The 18126-nt window shown below is 45.0% G+C and overlaps 1 pseudogene; it reads left to right on the top strand.

The window, feature by feature from the left end:
• The first annotated feature begins 3164 nt into the window (after positions 1 to 3164).
• LOC103246540 (inositol-3-phosphate synthase 1-like) lies at positions 3165 to 4482 on the top strand (annotated as a pseudogene).
• The last annotated feature ends 13644 nt before the right edge of the window (positions 4483 to 18126 follow it).

Below are 18126 nucleotides of genomic sequence, written 5' to 3'. Positions count from 1 at the left end.
GGATCTACTTATTAAAGTATTCGCTTAGTAAATGTATAACATCTATGCAACCCTTTTATGTGCCAGGCACTGCTCAGTGATTTGCATATACTCAGTTCTTATGATAAACCCTGAAAGGTAACCACTGTTATTTCCATTTTACAAATGAGGAAACTGAGGCTCAGAGAGGTTAAGAAGGTGCCGAAGATGATGCAGCCAGTAAGTGACACAGTGGGGTTTGGACTCAGGTCTGGCTGACTCTAAAGCCTACGTGGGCCTGGCACAGTGGCTCATGCCTGTAATCCTAGCACTTTGAGAGGGCCAAGGTGGGAGGATCACTTGAGCCTAGGAGGTTGAGGCTGCAGTGAGCCATAATCATGCCAGCTTGGGTGACAGAGTGAGACCCTGTCAAAAAAAAAAAAAAAGGCCGGGTGTGGTGGCTTGCACCTGTAATCCCAGCACTTTGGGAGGCTGAGGCAGGAGGATGGGTTGAGCCCAGGAGTTTGAGATCAGCTTGGGCAACATGGTAAAACCCCATCTCTACAAAAAAATACAAAAAATTAGCCAGGGGTGGTGGTGTGTGCCTTTGGTCCCAGCTACTCGGGAGGCTAAGGTGGAGGACTGCCTGAGCCCAGGAGGTAGAGGCTGCAGTGAGCCAAGATCACAACACTGCACTCCAGCCTGGGTGACAGAGCACGACCCTGTCTCAAAAACAAAATGAAGTAAAGTCCATGTGCTCAGGACTGTGGCAATAGCCTCCCGAGGTAGAAATTCTAAAACAAACGAACCTAGAATTCCAAAATACTCTCTTAACTGGAACTAAATCAAACTATTTCATTTGAAATTATTTGATAAGAAGAAGCTGGCCATTTTACTTTCAAGAATAGGAATTTTTTTTTTTCTTTTTAGATGGAGTCTCACTCTGTCACCCAGGCTGGAGTGCAGTGGTGCAATCTCAGCTCACTGCAACCTCCACCTCCTGAGTTATAGCGATTCTCCTGCCTCAGCCTCCTGAGTAGCTGGGATTACAGGCGCCCACCACCACGCCCAGATAATTTTTGTATTTTTAGTAGAGACAGGGTTTCACCATGTTGGCCAGGCTGGTCTTGCACTCCTGACCCCCAAGTGATCCGCCCACTTTGGCCTCTCAAAGTGCTGGGTTTACAGGCATGAGCCACCATGCCCAGCTGTTTTGTTTTTTGTTTTTTGAAGAAAAATATACATAACGTGGAAATGCACAGATCTGAAATGTACAGATTTGGCGAGTTCTGGCCAAACATATAAATCTGTCTTAAATTCCAATCAAGATAAAATAGGTTCATCACTACAGAAAGTTTTCTCATGCCCTGCCTAGCCAGTTCCTAGCCCTGGAGGTGACTGCCCACTGTTCTGATTTCTGATACGAAGATTGATTTTTGCCTGTCCTTGGCATGTCATGGGTGGACTCATGTAGTGCATACTCTTTTGTGCCTGGTTTCTTTTGCTCAACATGTTTTGAGCCTCAGTCTCCTTGTGTGTGCATCAGCTGTTCCTCTTTTTCACGGCTGAGTACTACTCCATTATATGAATATACATATTCTCCATTCGTCTTTTTTTTTTTTTTTTTGAGATGGAGTCTCGCTCTGTCACCCAGGCTGGAGTACAGTGGCCGGATCTCAGCTCACTGCAAGCTCCGCCTCCCAGGTTTACCCCGTTCTCCTGCCTCGGCCTCCTGAGTAGCTGGGACTACAGACGCCTGCCACCTCGCCCGGCTAGTTTTTTGTATTTTTTAGTAGAGAAAGGGTTTCACCGTGTTCGCCAGGATGGTCTTGATCTCCTGACCTCGTGATCCGCCCGTCTTGGCCTCCCAAAGTGCTGGGATTACAGGCTTGAGCCACCGCGCCCGGCCCTCCATTCTTCTTATAACAGGTTTTAACACTTTGATACATTACATAGATGTAATAATATGTAAAACACTCATTTATTCATTAGGCAAATGTCTTTCCAGAGCTTTCTCTATGCAAGGTACTATTGGAGGTGCTAGGAGACTTTGGTGAAAAAAAACGAAGCCTCTGCTCTCACAGGGCTACTCTCTACAGCAGGAGAGAAAAACAATATAGAGGAAACTGAAGGAATGAACAAGGCAGTAGTGGGAAGTGCTATGAACATAATAAATCTGAGTGAAGGTGCCAGAGTGGCTTGTAAGGACGTTGGGTTTTCCTTTTTTTCTTTTTTTTGAGACAGGGTCTCACTGTCACCCAAGTTGGAGTGCAATGGTGCAGTCTCAGCATTGCAGCCTCAACCTCCTACCTCAGCCTCCTAACTGGGACTACAGGCACCACGCCCAGCTAATTGTTATTTTTGTAAAGACAGGGTCTCACTATGTTGCCCAGACTGGTCTCAGGTCTTCTTTAGAAGTCACGCAGGCCCACGTGAGGGACCTGGAAGAGAACCAGGGTCGTAAAAACAGTGGTACTTGAACAGTTTCACAGCTTATGAAACGCCCTGGCATTGACTCATTCACCATTATTACCCTCTCTTCATTTTTTTAGATGAGAAAACTAAGGCATAGAAAGATTAGCAACTTGTCCCAGGACAAGTGTCAAGTCCAGGTCTTGAACCCAGGCAACATAGTGCTGTGGTTACCACACATGCTTTGGAATCAGACAGGGCCAAGTTCGAAGTCCTCTTTCACCTGGATGTCCTTGGGCATGTCACACTCTGAGTCTCCGTTTTCTCATGCATCACATGAAGGGAATACAGTCTAACTCACAGGGTGTTAAAACTGAAAGATAATCTTAGGTAAAGAATTTAGCGCGCTGTCCACCGCCGCTGCCTGAGCCGACTTCGCACTGACGACCGCCACCGCCGTCCAATTCTTGGTCCAGAGCCCGGACGTGGTCTGTGGCCCCGAGTACGAGTACCGCGTCAGCAGCGAGGGCGGTGTCCTCAAGGTGCACCTCAAGTCCACGAGCTTCACCTTCCGGACCGCCTGGCCGGCAGGTGCCCAGGCTAGGGGTCATGCTTGTCGGCTGAGGTGGGAACAACGACTCCACGCTCACCGCCGCGGTGCTGGCCAACCTACTGTGTCTGTCCTGGCCCACACGCAGGGGTCGCAAGGAGGCCAACTACTACGGTTCGCTGTCTTAGGCGGGCACCGTGAGCTCGGGCCTGGACGCCAAGGGTCAGGAGGTGTTCGCGCCCTTCCGCCGCTGCTGCCCATGGTGGCACCCAACGATCTCATGTTCGATGGCTGGGACATCTCGTCGCTGAACCTGGCAGAGGCGATGCGGCTCGCGAAGGTCCGCATTGGGGACTGCAGGAGCAACTATGGCCGCACATGGAGGCCCTGCAGCCCCGGCCTTCGGTATACATCCCAGAGTTCATCGCGGCCAACCAGAGCGCGCGCGCGCGGACCGCCTCATCCTGGGCACGCGCGCGCAGCGGCTAGAGCAGATCCGCAGAGACATTCGAGACTTCCGGTCTAGCTCAGGGCTGGACAAAGCCATCGCGCTGTGAAACGGCGAACACGGAGTTCTTCTTTCTGTGAGGTGGTCCCAGGTCTCAACCACACGGCCGAGAACCTGCTGCGCACCATCGAGCTTGGCCTGGAGGTGTCGCCCTCCACGCTGTTTGCCGTGGCCAGCATCCTGGAGGGCTGTGCCTTCCTCAGTGGGTCCCCCCAGAAAACCCTGGTGCCCGGAGCCCTTAAGCTCGCATGGCAGCGCCGGGCTACGTGGGCGGAGATGACTTCAAGTCAGGCCAGACCAAAGTCAAGTCTGTGCTGGTGGACTTCCTCATTGGCTCCGGCCTCAAGACCAAGTCGACTGTGAATTATAACCACCTGCGGAACAAAGACCAGCAGAACCTGTCGGCACCATCGCGGTTCCCTCTGAGGAGGTGTCCAAGAGCAACGTGGTGGACGACATAGTGCAAAGACACCCAGTGCTCTACGCGCCCAGCTAGGAGCCTGACCGCTGCGTGGTCATCAAGTACATGCTGTATGCGGGCGACCCCAAGCGTGCGCTGGATGAGTCTACCTTGGAGCTGATACTGGGCGGAACCAACACGCTGTTGCTGCACAACATGTGCGAGGACTTGCTGCTGGCCGCCCCTGTCATGCTGCTGACCGAGCTGTGCCACTGCATGAGCTTCTGCACTGATGACAACACCGGGCCACAGACCTTCCACCCCATGCTGTCCCTGCTTAGCTTCCTCTTCAAGGCGCCGCTAGTGCTGCCGGGCAGCCGGGTGGTCAATGCACTTTTCCACCAGTGCAGCTGCATTGAGAACATCCTCAGGGCCTGTGTGGGGCTCCCGCCACAGAACCACGTGGTCCAGGAGCACACGATGGAACTCCCGGTGCCTGGCCTCAAGCGAGTCGGACCCGTGGCTGCCACCTGCCCTGTGTCAAACATGAAAGGACCGGTACCCGCTGCCACCAGTGTCTGCACGGGTGATACCAATGGACACCCACAAGTGGAGGAACCCCAGATGCACACCACCTGAGGCCCTGGTCACACAACTTCCCGGCCTTTCCCCGCTGCCCCCCAGGACCCAACCTTTCCAGGCGCCCACAAAAACAATAAAGCCGGTGCCACTCTCAAAAAGAAAAAAAAAAAAAAAGTTTAGCTCTTCGCGGTCGGGTGCGGCAGCTCACGCCTGTAATCCCAGCACTTTGGGAGGCCGAGGCAGGCAGATCACTTGAGGTCAGCAGTTCGAGACCAGCCTGGCCAAAATGATGAACCCCCGTCTCTACTAAAAATGCAAAAATTATCCGGGCATGGTGGCCCATGCCTGTAATCCCAGCTACTTGAGAGGCGGAGGCAGGAGAATCACTTGAACCCGGGAGGGGGAGGTTGCAGTGAGCCCAGATCATGCCACTGCACTCCAGCCTGGGCAACACAGCAAGACTCTGTCTCAAAAAAAAAAAAATCTTTGTGCTCATGTTCATTAATTCATTCAACACATGTGAATTTATCATCTACCACTAGGTAGGGAGGATACATTGGTGAATAAGCAGACACAGCCCCATCTCATGCAGCTAATAGCCTTCATTAGAATAAATAAATTTGATAAAGAATGTAGATAAAGCACATGGAATGCCAACTTAACATAGTCTTGGGGAAGTCAGGGAAGGCTTCCTGGAGGAAGGGATGTTTAATATGAAAGAGTTTATCCAGTGAGGGAAATGTGAAGGTGGGAGAGGCTTCTTTGTAGTTGCTTTTGGGTGTGATTTTGGTTTTATAAATCAGATACACTTGCATGAGAATTGGAAGGCACGTGCATAGTGCCATGAATAGTATATCATTGCTGGTTTTTCTGGAACGTGTTTCATTGTCTGGGTACCAGCTTCTTGGGTATGAGAGGCAGGGCGAGGCTCATCTGTTTTTTGTTGGATTGGATCTCTCAGGTGTGGTGTGGCTCTAAATCTAATACTCAGAGTTTTAACAGCTGAAGAGGTGTGTTCCTGAAGCCAGCAGCTTCAGCAGTCCTGCCTTCCTAGTGGTTGCAGCGTCCCTGGTAGGCTGGTCCTGAGGCCTGGTCTAGAGCCCACTGCTCCAGCCCTTCCAGTGATATTTGTAAATTCTTTTTTTTTTGGAAACGGAGTCTCACTCTGCCCCCCAGGCTGCAGTGCAGTGGCGCAATCTCAGCTCACTGCAATGTCTATCTCCTCGATTCAAGAGATTCTCCTGCCTCAGCCTCCTGAGTAGTTGGGACTACAGGTGCCCGCACCATGCCCGGCTAATTTTTGTATTTTTAGTAGAGATGGGGTTTCACCATGTTGACTAGCGTGGTCTGGAACTCCTGGCCTCAAGTGATCCGCTGGCCTTGGCCTCCCAAAGTGCTGGGATTACAGGCATAAGCCACCATGCCCACCTGTTTGTAAATTCTTAATTTCCTATTTGAAATCCCTTTCTGCTTAAAATAATTGGAGTGGTTTCTATTTCCTGCGACTGACTCTTCCTTATACTACTGAGGTACAAGTAGATTCATTTATTTAGTTGTTATTTTCTGAGCACCTAGAATGTACCAGGCACTAGTTTTTGGCTCTGAAAATATAACAATGAACAAGGCCAAGGTCCTGCACCTTTGTGTTATTATCATGGCAGTTATATTCTCTATCAGAGCTATCCAATACGAACAGAATGTGGGTTACATGTGTGTTTTAAACATTGTAGCATCTGGCCGGGTGCGGTGGCTCATGCCTGTAATCCCAGCACTTTGGGAGGCTGAGGTGGGCAAATCACCTGAGGTCAGGAGTTCGAGACCGGCCTGGCCAAATGGTGAAACCCTGTCTCTACTAAAAATACAAAAATTAGCCGAGCATGGTGGCAGGTGCCTGTAATCCCAGCTACTCAGGAGGCTGAGGCAGAAGAATTTCTTGAACCCAGGAGGCAGAGGTTGCAGTGAGCCGAGATCACGCCACTGCAGTCCAGCCTGGGCAACAGAGTGAGACTCTGTCTCCAAAAAAAAAAAAAAAATTAGTATCCATTTTAAAAGAATAAGTGAAATTAACCTAACACATTCAGAATATTATCGTTGCAACATGTACTTAATATAAATATTGATTAATGAGACGTTTTGTGTACTTTTTTCATGTTAAGTCTTGGAAATTTAGTGTTTAGTTTTTACTTACAGTACATCTTGATTCAATGCAAAATTTTTATTGGAAATACTTCATCTGTATTACATTTCATTACATTTATGGTTGAAAAAGTAGATTCATCACTAAGAGGTTCCGGATATACTTAAATACTTTCCACTAGCCAAAAAAAGTACCAAAAACAATTTTTCCTTGATATTTGCATCCATATTGACAAAACTTGTTCATCCTTTCTAGAAGGATTTGACTTTGGAGCAAAAGTTTATCAGTTTCAAAACTGTATCTGTCCAAGTTAAGTAAATTAACCAACTCTTGAGTCAAATCTGAAGCATACTACGTAATTGAAAAATAACTCAAAATTTATCAATGATAATCATGTCCTTCACATTTTTTTCTGTCTTTGCAGCTTAACTTACATAACATGTTTCAGTTAAATGAAAATAACTTGCCTATTAATTTCATTTAGAAAAAAGTATAAAATCATTGTTATTGATTTGTATTTTAAGTTTCAGTTTCGCCGGGCGTGGTGGCTCACTCCTATAATCCCAGCACTTTGGGAGGCTGAGGCGGGCAGATTACCTGAGGTCGGGAGTTTGAGACCAGCCTGACCAACATGGAGAAACCCCGTCTCTACTAAAAATACAAAATTAGCCGGGCATGGTAGCACATGCCTGGAATCCCAGCTACTCGGTAGGCTGAGGCAGGAGAATCGCTTGAACCTGGGAGGCAGAGGTTGCGGTGAGCTGAGATGGAGCCATTGTACTCCAGCCTGGGCAACAAGAGCGAAACTCTGTCTCAGAAAAAAAAAAAAGAAAAGTTTCAGTTCCAACATTCATTAAATGTCTAGCTATGTAACAAATAAGCTTTTCCTTACCTTGGAGTTTCAAGTTTAGTTCATCCATGTGCAGTGTAATTTTTTCTTTTTTCTTTTCTTTTTTCTTTTTTTTTTTGAGATAGGGTCTTGCTCTGTCACCCAGGTGGCAATGCAGTGGAACGATCTGGGCTCATTGCACTCTCCACCTCCCAGGCTCAAGTGATCCTCCCATCTCAGCCTCCTGAGGAGCTGGGATTACAGGCATGTGCCACCACACCTGGCTAATTTTTTGTATTTTTGGTAGAAACAGGGTTTCACTGTGTTGTCCCGGCTGGTCTCAAACTCCTGAGCTCCAGCCATCTGCCTCCCTCAGCCTCCCAAAATGTTGGAATTACAGGCATGAACCACTGCGCCCGGCCAGATATGCAGTGTAATTTTGATGAGAAAACATAAATCATGCTGCCATTTTTTGTCTTTGATTATGGGATAATTTGCCAAGCATTCCCTTTGTTTAAAGAAAATCTTGAATTGGAGTTAAAAATACAGTAACCCTTTGTAAAGCTCTTCTGCGACTCAAAGAGCATTGACAAAGACCACAAGATCATTAAATCTGTCATCTTTTATTTCTTTCAACTGTTCCTTAAACTGAAGATGATTCATAGCATTTGAATGAATACAATGAACAATGTTAATCTATGATGCTTTTCACAGAGTTGGCTGCAGAAAACTAAGCACGACTATTTTCAAAATATATCACCTAATGGGATAAGCAATAAGGAAAATGTTAGTCTCTTATTTGAAAATTCTAATACATCCAAATTTTTGATTCAGCATAATGGAACTACCATTTGTGGTGAAAGAGACTAATTTTTTTCTTGTCTGGCTGGAATTCTTCTTTGACAGTTATGAAAGATTTAAAAATATCCATGCCGTGTGTTAGTTTCTTTTAGGCTATGAATTGATATTTCTTCATAAATTTGAAGTCCTTTGAGACAAAATATAACCAATGTATTAATTGCGCAGTGTATATTATATCAAATGACTCATCTGAAGCTAAAGTACTTGTGATTTTTCAAGATTATTGATTGGTCTTTGCAATTGTTAGAAAAGTCTTCATATTTTATGGATAATTATTTGAGGGCTCAATTGAAGAGCTTTCTCTTCTTGTGAAGTATCTTTTTAAATCTTTTCCTCAGAATTTTCTAACAATATTTTCATTGTCAAAAAATAATTTATTTTACCATTTCTTCACCTAAAAGTGTTTTTCAACTGAGTACTGTGGCACGTGCGTGTCGTCCCAGCTACTTGAGAGATTGAGATGGGGAGGATCACTTGAGCCTGGAACTTTGAGTCCAGCCTGGGCAACATAGTGAGACCCCCTCTCTAATAAGTAAATAAATATATTTTAAAATGTTTTTCTTTTGTGAAAGAATTCCAGTCTTTTTATAGCTGGCCAAGTTTATAAGCACAGATCCTGTTTAGATTTGTTTAACAATTATTTTAAAATTAAACATTATTGATGGCTTGGCACAGTGGCTCACTCCCCTAATCCCAGCACTTTGGGAAGTTGAGGCGGGCAGATACTTTGACTCAGGAGTTTGAGACCAGCCTGGGCAATGTGGCGAGACTTCATGTCTAAAAAAAAAAAAAAGAAAGGAAAGAAAAAAAAAATAGCTGGGTATGTTGGCACATGCCTATACTTCCAGCTATTATACTGGAGGCTGAGTTGGGAGGATCACCTGAGTCCATGTAGGAAGAGGCGGCTGTGAGCCGAGATTGTACCACTGCACTCCAGCCTGGGTGACAGGATGAGAACCTGTGTCAAATAAAATAAGCATTATTGCTTGATATCTTCTCACATAGGAAAAAAAATTAAATATTTGACAAATTTTTGTCGAATGTTTAAGTTACCCAAAAACATTCAACAAATTTTTGTTTAATGTTAAATCTACCTTTAGGTAACTGATTTTGTTGATTCTTTTTTTTACTATTGAAAGGAAACTTCTTATCAAATTCACTATCATATGCTGAAAATGTCTCTTAATATTGTCCACTTTATTATTTTATTTAATTAGTTAATTTATTTCTTTTGAGATGGAGTTTTGCTCTTGTTGCCCAGGCTGGAGTGCAATGGCATGACTTCAGCTCACGGCAACCTCTGCTTCCTGGGTTCAAACGATTCTCCTGCCTCCGCCTCCTGAGTAGCTGGGATTCCAGGCATGTGCCACCAAGCCCGGCTAATTTTGTATTTTTAGTAGAGATGAGGTTTCTCCATGTTGGTCAGGCTGGTCTCAAACTCCTGACCTCGTGATCTGCCCACCTTAGCCTCCCAAAGTGCTGGGATTACAGGCATGAGCCACTGCACCTGGCCACTTTATTATTTTAATAAGATTTTTTTTCTGTCACACAAAAAAAATTTGCTGCAGCAAATTGCAGTTGCTTTTTGTCATCTTTTTTTGGCTTTACTCTTCAGGTACTAGTTTCTGCATCTCCACTCAATTCTGCATCCGTAGAATGCCTTTGTTTAAAACTTTTAAATTTGCCCATACTTTTTTTTTTTTTTGAGATGGAGTCTCGCTGTGTTGCCCAGGCTGGAGTGCAGTGGCTGGATCTCAGCTCATTGCAAGCTTCGCCTCCCGGGTTCATGCCAGTCTCCTGTCTCAGCCTCCGGTGTAGCTGAGACTACAGGCGCCCGCCACCACGCCCGGCTAGTTTTTTGTATTTTTAGTAGAGAGGGCGTTTCACCGTGTTAGCCAGGATGGTCTGGATCTCATGACCTCTTTATCTGCCCGCCTCAGCCTCCCAAAGTGCTGGGATTACAGGCATAACCCACCGCGCTTGGCCTGCAGAAAATATTTGAATAGGCCGGGCGTGGTAGCTCACGCCTGTAGTCCCGGCACTTTGGGAGGCCGAGGCGGGCGGATCACTTGTGATCAGGAGTTGGAAACCAGTCTGGCCAACATGCTGAAACCTCATCTCTACTAAAAGTACAAAACAATTAGCTGGGCATGGTGGCTTTAACATGGGAGGCGGAGATTGCAGTGAGCCAAGACTGTGCCACTGCACTCTGGCCTGGGTGGTAGAGCAAGAACCCGTCTCAAGAGAAAAAAAAAAAAAATTAGGATTTTACTCTTTAGTCTTTACTCCTTCAGGAATGACTTCGAGAGCTGAGTTCCTAGAGTCAGGATAACCATCGTGCTCATTCCCTCTCAGCTGAGTGCTTGAGGTTCACCACCCTGTACCCCACAAACCAACACAGGGCCAGCACGGAGCAGACATGAAAAACAAATATCGAGTTGAAAAGCACCAAATGAAAATGAACTTCAAGCTGAAGGTCCAGGACCCTCGCTCTTCTCCAGTGACTCGCACTGCAAAACTGACTTTCCCTTTTCTTTCTGTCCTTTACCACCGAATCTCCCCAGACCAGCTGATTCTTCCCTCTCTGGCCCTCTAAATGCATCTTCTGCTCTGTGCTCCCTGCATTTTTGTATAACCCTTGTAAACCCAAGTCCAGATTTCTGCCCCTGCTCCTGATTGGTCTCTGGGCTCTCCCTGACCCTGTGGACAGCTAAGTTAATGCCACTCAACCTTCCCAAACAGGAATTCCTTCTGGCACCCTCTGCCGACCTGCATGACTGCCTCCTTTGCCAAAGATACAGGTCAAATTCTTTAGCCTGTCACGACTAGCCTGGCAACATGGCAAAACACCGTCTCTATAAAATAAAAATTAAAAAAAATTTTAAAATTTCTTAGCCTGATGTTCACAGCACTGCATAACCCAGATTTATAATTGGTCAGTAGAGGAACTAGAGGCACAGATGGGTACTGAGCACTTGGAATGAGACTAGTGTGGACAAAGTGAGAGTCTGTCTCAAAAAAAAAAAAAAGAAAGAAAAAAGAAAAGAAAAGAAATGAGGCTGGCGAGACTGCAGAACTGAATTTTTTTTTTTTTTTTTCCTGAGACAGAGTCTTGCTTTGTCCTCCAGGCTGGAGTGCAGTGGCGTGATCTGAGGTCACTGCAACCTCCATCTCCCAGGTTCAAACAATTCTCCTGCCTTAGCCTCCTGAGTAGCTAGGATTACAGGTGCATGCCACCATGCCCTACTTATTTTTGTATTTTTAGTAGAGACAGGGTTTCACCATGTTGGCCAGGCTGGTCTCAAACTCCTGACCTCATGAGCCGCCCACCTCAGCCTCCCAAAGTGCTGGGATTACAGGCGTAAGCCACCACACCTGGCCTGATTTTTAATTTTAATTTAAAAAATGAAGCATTTATAATATTTTTCTATGAACACAGTTTACTGTTTTGCTAAACTACATTTCACATTAATCTTTGCATTACATAAGATATTACTATTGTAGCTTACATGTAGGGCGAAAACATAATTTCTTTTTTTCCTGTTTTTTTTCTTTGGAGACGGAGTCTCACTCTGTGGCTCAGGCTGCAGTACAGTGTGCAGTGGCGTGATCTCTGCCCACTGCAACCTCTGCCTCCCAGGTCAGGCGGTTCTGCTGCCTCAGCTGCCTGAGTAGCTGGGATTACAGGCACCTGCCACCACACCTGTCTAATTTTTGTATTTTTAGTAGAGGCGCAGTTTCACCAGTTGGCCAGGCTGGTCTCGAACTCCTGACCTCAAATGATCTGCCCATCTCGGTCTCCCAGAGTGCTGGGATTATAGGTGTGAGGTACCACGCCTGGTCGAAAACATTATTCCTAAGGTTACACATTAACACGTCAATGAATTACTTCAGTTCAAAAATTTTAAATATACTTATGTGTCAGTGTAATATATTTATTCAAATATTTTCTTTTTTCTTTCTTTCTTTCTTTTTTTTTTTTTTTTTTTGAGACAGAGTCTTGCTCTGTCAACCAGGCTGGAGTGCAGTGGCAGAATCTCAGCTCATTGCAACCTCCACCTCCCAGGTTCAAATGATTCTCTTGCCTCAGCCTCCCGAGTAGCTAGGACTACAGGCGTGTGCCACCAAGCCCAAGCCGAAAACCTAAATGAATTTGACCTCCTCTCTCTGTCTGTCCATCTTGAGAAAGTACTCATTGTTCTTGAAATGCCCTTGAAACATATTTTCTTGCATAATTTGCTGTTAGCTGTATTTTTTAAATGGCTTGAGTTTCTAGATCTGACTGGATTGAACATCTGCTACATACTCTTCTGCCTTGAACCAAACAACTACTATGTATACTTTGGGAGAGAAAGCAGTTTACAAAACACAATGCTCAGTATAATCCCCTTTTTTGAAAAAGCATGGTCAGAGAAAAGAGTGGACAACTGTCATCTTAAGGTGGCCATAAGAAACTACAGCCAAGAGACAGTGACCCTGGATCATTGTCATTGCCATTCTGGTTACCTAAACGTTAACAGTTATGATATCTGGATGGGGAAATGTGACTTCTGATTTCTTCTTTTGGCCTCTGAATAACCTAAAATATGTGTGTGCATTTTAGAAAAAGCAGAAGAAAAACAATGAAAGTTTGTATTTTGTTTTTCTTTTTTTTTTCTGAGAATAGTCTTGCTCTATCACCCAGGCTAGAGTGCAGTGGCGTGATCTTGGCTCACTGCAACCTCCGCCTCCGGTTTCAAGCAATTCTCTTGCCTCACCCTCTTGAGTAGCAGGTATTATAGGCATATGCCACCACACCGGGCTAATTTTTGTATTTTTGGTGGACATGAGGTTTCATCATGTTGGCCAGGCTGGTCTCGAACTCCTGACTTTGTGATCCACCTGCCTTGGGCTCCCAAAGTGCTGGGATTACAGACATGAGCCACCACTCCTGGCCTGAAAGTTTATTAAATAACTTGAGAGGAGCCTCCCATGGTGTCTGGCCTCCCTCCAGTGATTCCAGACCTCAAGTGATAGACCCCTTGGTCAGGGAGATGTCTCCCAGGGTGTTTGGGAGGTTGGAAAAGAGGCCAAAGGCCCAGGAGGATAAGAGGGGGATGCAAGGGCTGAACGTTGTGGAGAGAGGCATGGAGATAAAGAGGGGTTACTCGGGGCTGGGAGGAGAGCAGAGGGAAACGGGGCACGCACAGTGGCTGGGAGCCATCCTGTGCCATCCTGAGCAGTTCGAACTTGGTGGGAGGAGGCAAAGGAGGCTTGAAGCAGGAGGTAGTGTGGTTACATGCATTTTGCAGCAAGTCAGTGGCGGCAGTGCAGCGGCTCCCCAAGAGTGGCAGGTTAGGTAGGAGGCTGCTGAACCAACCTGGAGAATGACGATGGGTGTCAGGCAGTAGGGAGTATTGGGATTCTATGGACCTTTTAAGGTTGAATCAGCCACAGTGGACAACTGTGAGCTCCTCATGGGAAGGAAACGTGTCATATGGATCTTTGCATTTCTAAGATCCAGCACCATATCAAGGTTGGGGTGGAGGTGGGAGGGTGGCTTCTGACTCCATGCTGCTGGGACTTGAAGGAGCCAGGCAGGCAGCTCCCCGCTCCTCTCCCACCCCTGGCCACTGGCCACCCCTCCCCTTTGGCCATCGTGGGTACATATTTTGAGGATCCACATTCTGGCTAAGGCCTTTTTATTTACTTTTTGAAGTTGAAATAGGCCAGGCGCAGTGACTTACACCTGTAATCCTAGCACTTTGGGGGGCCAAGGTGGGAGGATCACTTGAGCCCAGGAGCTCAAGACCAGCCTGGACAACATGGTGAGACCTCAGCTCTACAGAAAAACTTAAAAATTAGCTGAGATGAGATCTCACTATGTCGCCCAGGCTGGTCTCGAATTCCTGAGCTCAAGCGATCCGCCCACCTCTGCCTCCAAAAGTGCTGGGATTACAGGCATAAGCCACTGCACCCAAGTAGTTATTTTAAAATATGCAGTAAATTGTTGTTGACTCTGTCACCCTGTTGTGCTATCAACTACTAGACCTCATTCGTTCTATCTAATTATATTTTTGTACCCATTAACCATCCCCACTCCATACCCCTCACTACCCTTCCCAGCCTCTGGCACCCATCCTTCTATTCTCTATCTCACTTGTTTTCATTTTTGGCTCCCACAAATAAGTGAGAACAGGTGAAATGTGCCCTTTTTTGTCTGATTTGTTTCACTTAACATAATGACCTCCAGTTCCATCCATGTTGTTGCAAATGACAGGACGTCATTCTTTCATATCGTTGAATAGTACTCATTTGTGTATACATACCACATTTTCTTTATCCACCTGTTTATTGATGGACACTTAGATTGCTTCCAAATCTTGCCTGTTGTGAACAGTGCTGCAATAAACATGGGAGTGCAGGTATCTCTTCGATATACTGATTTTCTTACTCTTTGGTACATACCTAGCGGTGAGATTGCTGGATCATAAGGTAGTTCTAGTTTTAGTTTTTTGAGGAACCTGCAAACTGTTCTCTATAGTGGTTGTACTAACTGACATTCCCACCAATAGTGTACAAGGGTTCCCCTTTCTCCACATCCTCGCCAGTACTTGTTACTGCCTGTCTTTTGCATAAAAGCCATTTTAACTGGAGACGGTATCTCATTGTAGTTTTGATTTGCATTTATCTGATGATCAATGATGTTGAGCATTTTTTCATATGCCTGTTTGCCATTTGTATGACTTCTTTTCAGAAACGTCTGTTCAGATCTTTTGCCCATTTTTAAATTAGATTTTTTAAATTAGATTTGTAAAATTTTTTTTAATTTTTCAATTTTTTAAAAATTAGATATTTTCCTATAGCATTGCTTCTTATATATTCTGGTTCCTTGTCAGATGGGTAGTTTGCAAATATTTTCTCCCATTTTGTGGGTTGTCTCTTCACTTTGTTGATTGTTTCCTTTACTGAGCATAAGCTTTTTAACTTGATGTGCCCAATGTTTTCTTGTAGTAGTTTCATAGTTTGAGGTCTTAGGTTTAAGTCTTTGATCCATTTTAATCTATTTTGATTTGATTTTTGCGTATGGTGAGAGATAGGGGTCTAGCTTCATTCTTCTGTATATGAATATCCAGTTTTCCCAGCACCATATCTTGAAGAGACTGTCCTTTCCCCAGTGTATGTTCTTGGCACCTTCGTTAAGCATTCATTTCTTTCTTTTTTCTTTTTTTTTTGAGATGGAGTCTTGCTCTTGTTGCCCAGGCTGAAGTTCAGTGGCGCAATCTCGGCTCACCACAACCTCCACCTCCCAAGTTCAAGCGATTCTCCTGCTTCAGCCTCCTGAGTAACTGGGATTACAGGTATGTGCCACCACGCCTGGCTAATTTTGTATTTTTAGTAGAGACTGGGTTTCTCCATGTTGGTCAGGCTGGTCTCGAACTCCTGACCTCAGGTGATCCGCCTGCCTTGGCCTCCCAAAATGCTGGGATTACAGGTGTGAGCCACCGCACCCAGCCTTAAGTGCTTATTACTATTGGTTATACATCTAGGAGTGGAATTGCTAGCTCATAGAATAGGCATAGATTTAACTTTAGGAGACACTAGCAAATGGTTTACAAAGGGCTTGAATCAATTTACACCCAACCATTAATATATGCGAGTTCCCATTGTTCTGTGTCCTCAGGATAGAGGCTTTGAATCCTCTCATTTTTCCCATTTTGTAAATCAGGAAACTGAGGCTTGGGGATGCTAAATAATCCACTCAGGTTAACATAGCTAGTGAGAAGTGACTCTCCGATGGAATCCAGATATTACTGCAAATTCACTGATGCCTGTCACACCACGTTTCATATGAGGATAGTAAGCAAATGGTATACATCATGTGTATTGATAGAATTCTGAGAAAGATGAGATCAATGTTAGGCTTTGCCAAAGAGTTGGAACTTGAACTTGGTTTCAAAGGTCGTGTAGAGCACAGAGAAGGCTGAGGGCTCTCTGGGCAGAAGGGAAGACTTGGCTAACGGCAGGGAGAGCAGAAGTATATTGGGGTTGGGGGTGATGTGAGGTTGCCTCTCTCATTTGAGAACTGCTGATCTGGTTGGTGTCTCTATCTCAATGTTGTCGTTGGGTTCCTCGACCAAAGGACCATAGTCGCTGCAGTAGTCCCCACCTCCTGAAGTCTCCATTCTTTGTTCACTTTCTCTTGTTGGAGAGAAAGTAGAAGCATAGTTTAGCCCACCTAATCTGACCTCCCTTTTTATTTTGAGTTATAGTTTGGGCTGCTGCAGCAAAAACACCATGGACTGGGTGGTTTTAGCAACAGACATTTCCTCACAGTTCTGAAGACTGAAAAGTCCAAGATCAAGGTGCCAACTGTTGGGGTTCCTGGAGAGGTTTCTCTTGTTAGTTTGCAGAAAGACACCTTGCTGTATCCTAACATGGCAGAGAGAGAGAGAGAGACAGAGAGAGAAAGAGCATGCACTAGTCCCTTCATCTCCTTACAAAGGCACTAATCCCATCATGAGGGCACTTGCCCTCTTCCCTCACCTGACATTAATTACCTCCCAAAGGCCTCAGCTCCAAATATGGAACACGGTGGGGACTAGGGCTTTAACATACAAATTTGCAGGGGACACACACCTGCAGTCCATAGCGCTCACTCTCCTCTATCTGTTCAGTGAAACACTATTTTATTCACCTTTATTCTCTGTATTTCAGGTGAGCAAGTCTAGTCTTTCCAATAAGACTATAATTCCCCTGAAGGCAGGGGCAGGGTTGTGCCCCTCTTATGTAACTAACAGTCCCTAGGGCTTTTCTGGGATACATAGGGCATAGAGACTTAATGTTCACTTGTGCTGCTTATGGATTGATGAAGTCACTCCCGCCTTTAGCTTACCCATAGGTATGATTCCTTTCCTCACATGTCTTCTGTTACTGCAAGCGTGTGGCCTTTCAAGTCCCTGCAATGAAAAATTTGTCAGCTGTTTAGACTCCTGTGATGAATTAATCTAGGTATAATGAAATGTTCCTTTTCTTCATTATTATTTCTCACAGTTCGGTATAGCTGGGAAGACTTAGAAAACTAATTCTAATTAATTATAAGCTGGAAATCATGTCTGGGAGAAGGGTAAAAATTGCATGTAATTTCCTCTCCACTCCTAATTCCTAAAATCTGCTATGTGCATTGATTATCATCGCCTCTGTTTCTAGCACAGAACTTCCCTTTAAAATTGATCACAGCTTGACTTCTTTCTTTTCTCCTCCTTATGTAGTTGTGGCTTCTATATTTTATCATTAAAGCTCTTTTCAAAACTGCTATGCACTGCTTCTGTGAGCTCTTCTGCTCTCATTGTTCCACAGCATCTCTTGGAATCAATTTCCTCTTGTTTCTTCCTAGTTGCATTATTTCACCTGACTCCTATTTGGCATACGGATTCATTTCACCTGGCCAAAGTCAGTTTCACTCATACACATACCCCTTTCAACTCTCTTGCCAAATTTTCTGATTCCAAACATACCAGTAGTGCCCTTTCTTTTCTCTCTCTTTTTTTTTTTTTGGCATGGGCTCAGACGATAGCATTAAAAAAATTACTAGGCTTTATTTATGTAGTACAGTATTAGATTTACAGAATAATTGAGCAGATAGTACAGAGTTCAACATACCCTCCCCATCTCCCCTGCAGCTCCTAACGGTTTCTTCCATTATTAACATCTTCCATTAATGTGGTACATTTGTTACACTTAATGGACCAATACTGATATATTATTAACTACAGCTCATAGTTTACATGAGGTTTCACTTTTTATGTTGCTTGGCTCTGTGGGTCTTGACAAATGCAATATGACATGTATTCGTCACTACTGTGTCATACAGAATGGTTTTACCTCCCTAAAAACCCCTCAGACCACA

The sequence above is a fragment of the Chlorocebus sabaeus genome, chromosome 27 (genome assembly GCF_047675955.1).
Source record: "Chlorocebus sabaeus isolate Y175 chromosome 27, mChlSab1.0.hap1, whole genome shotgun sequence".
Taxonomy (NCBI): Eukaryota; Metazoa; Chordata; class Mammalia; order Primates; family Cercopithecidae; genus Chlorocebus; species Chlorocebus sabaeus.
This window is presented reverse-complemented; position numbering and strand designations above follow the sequence as displayed.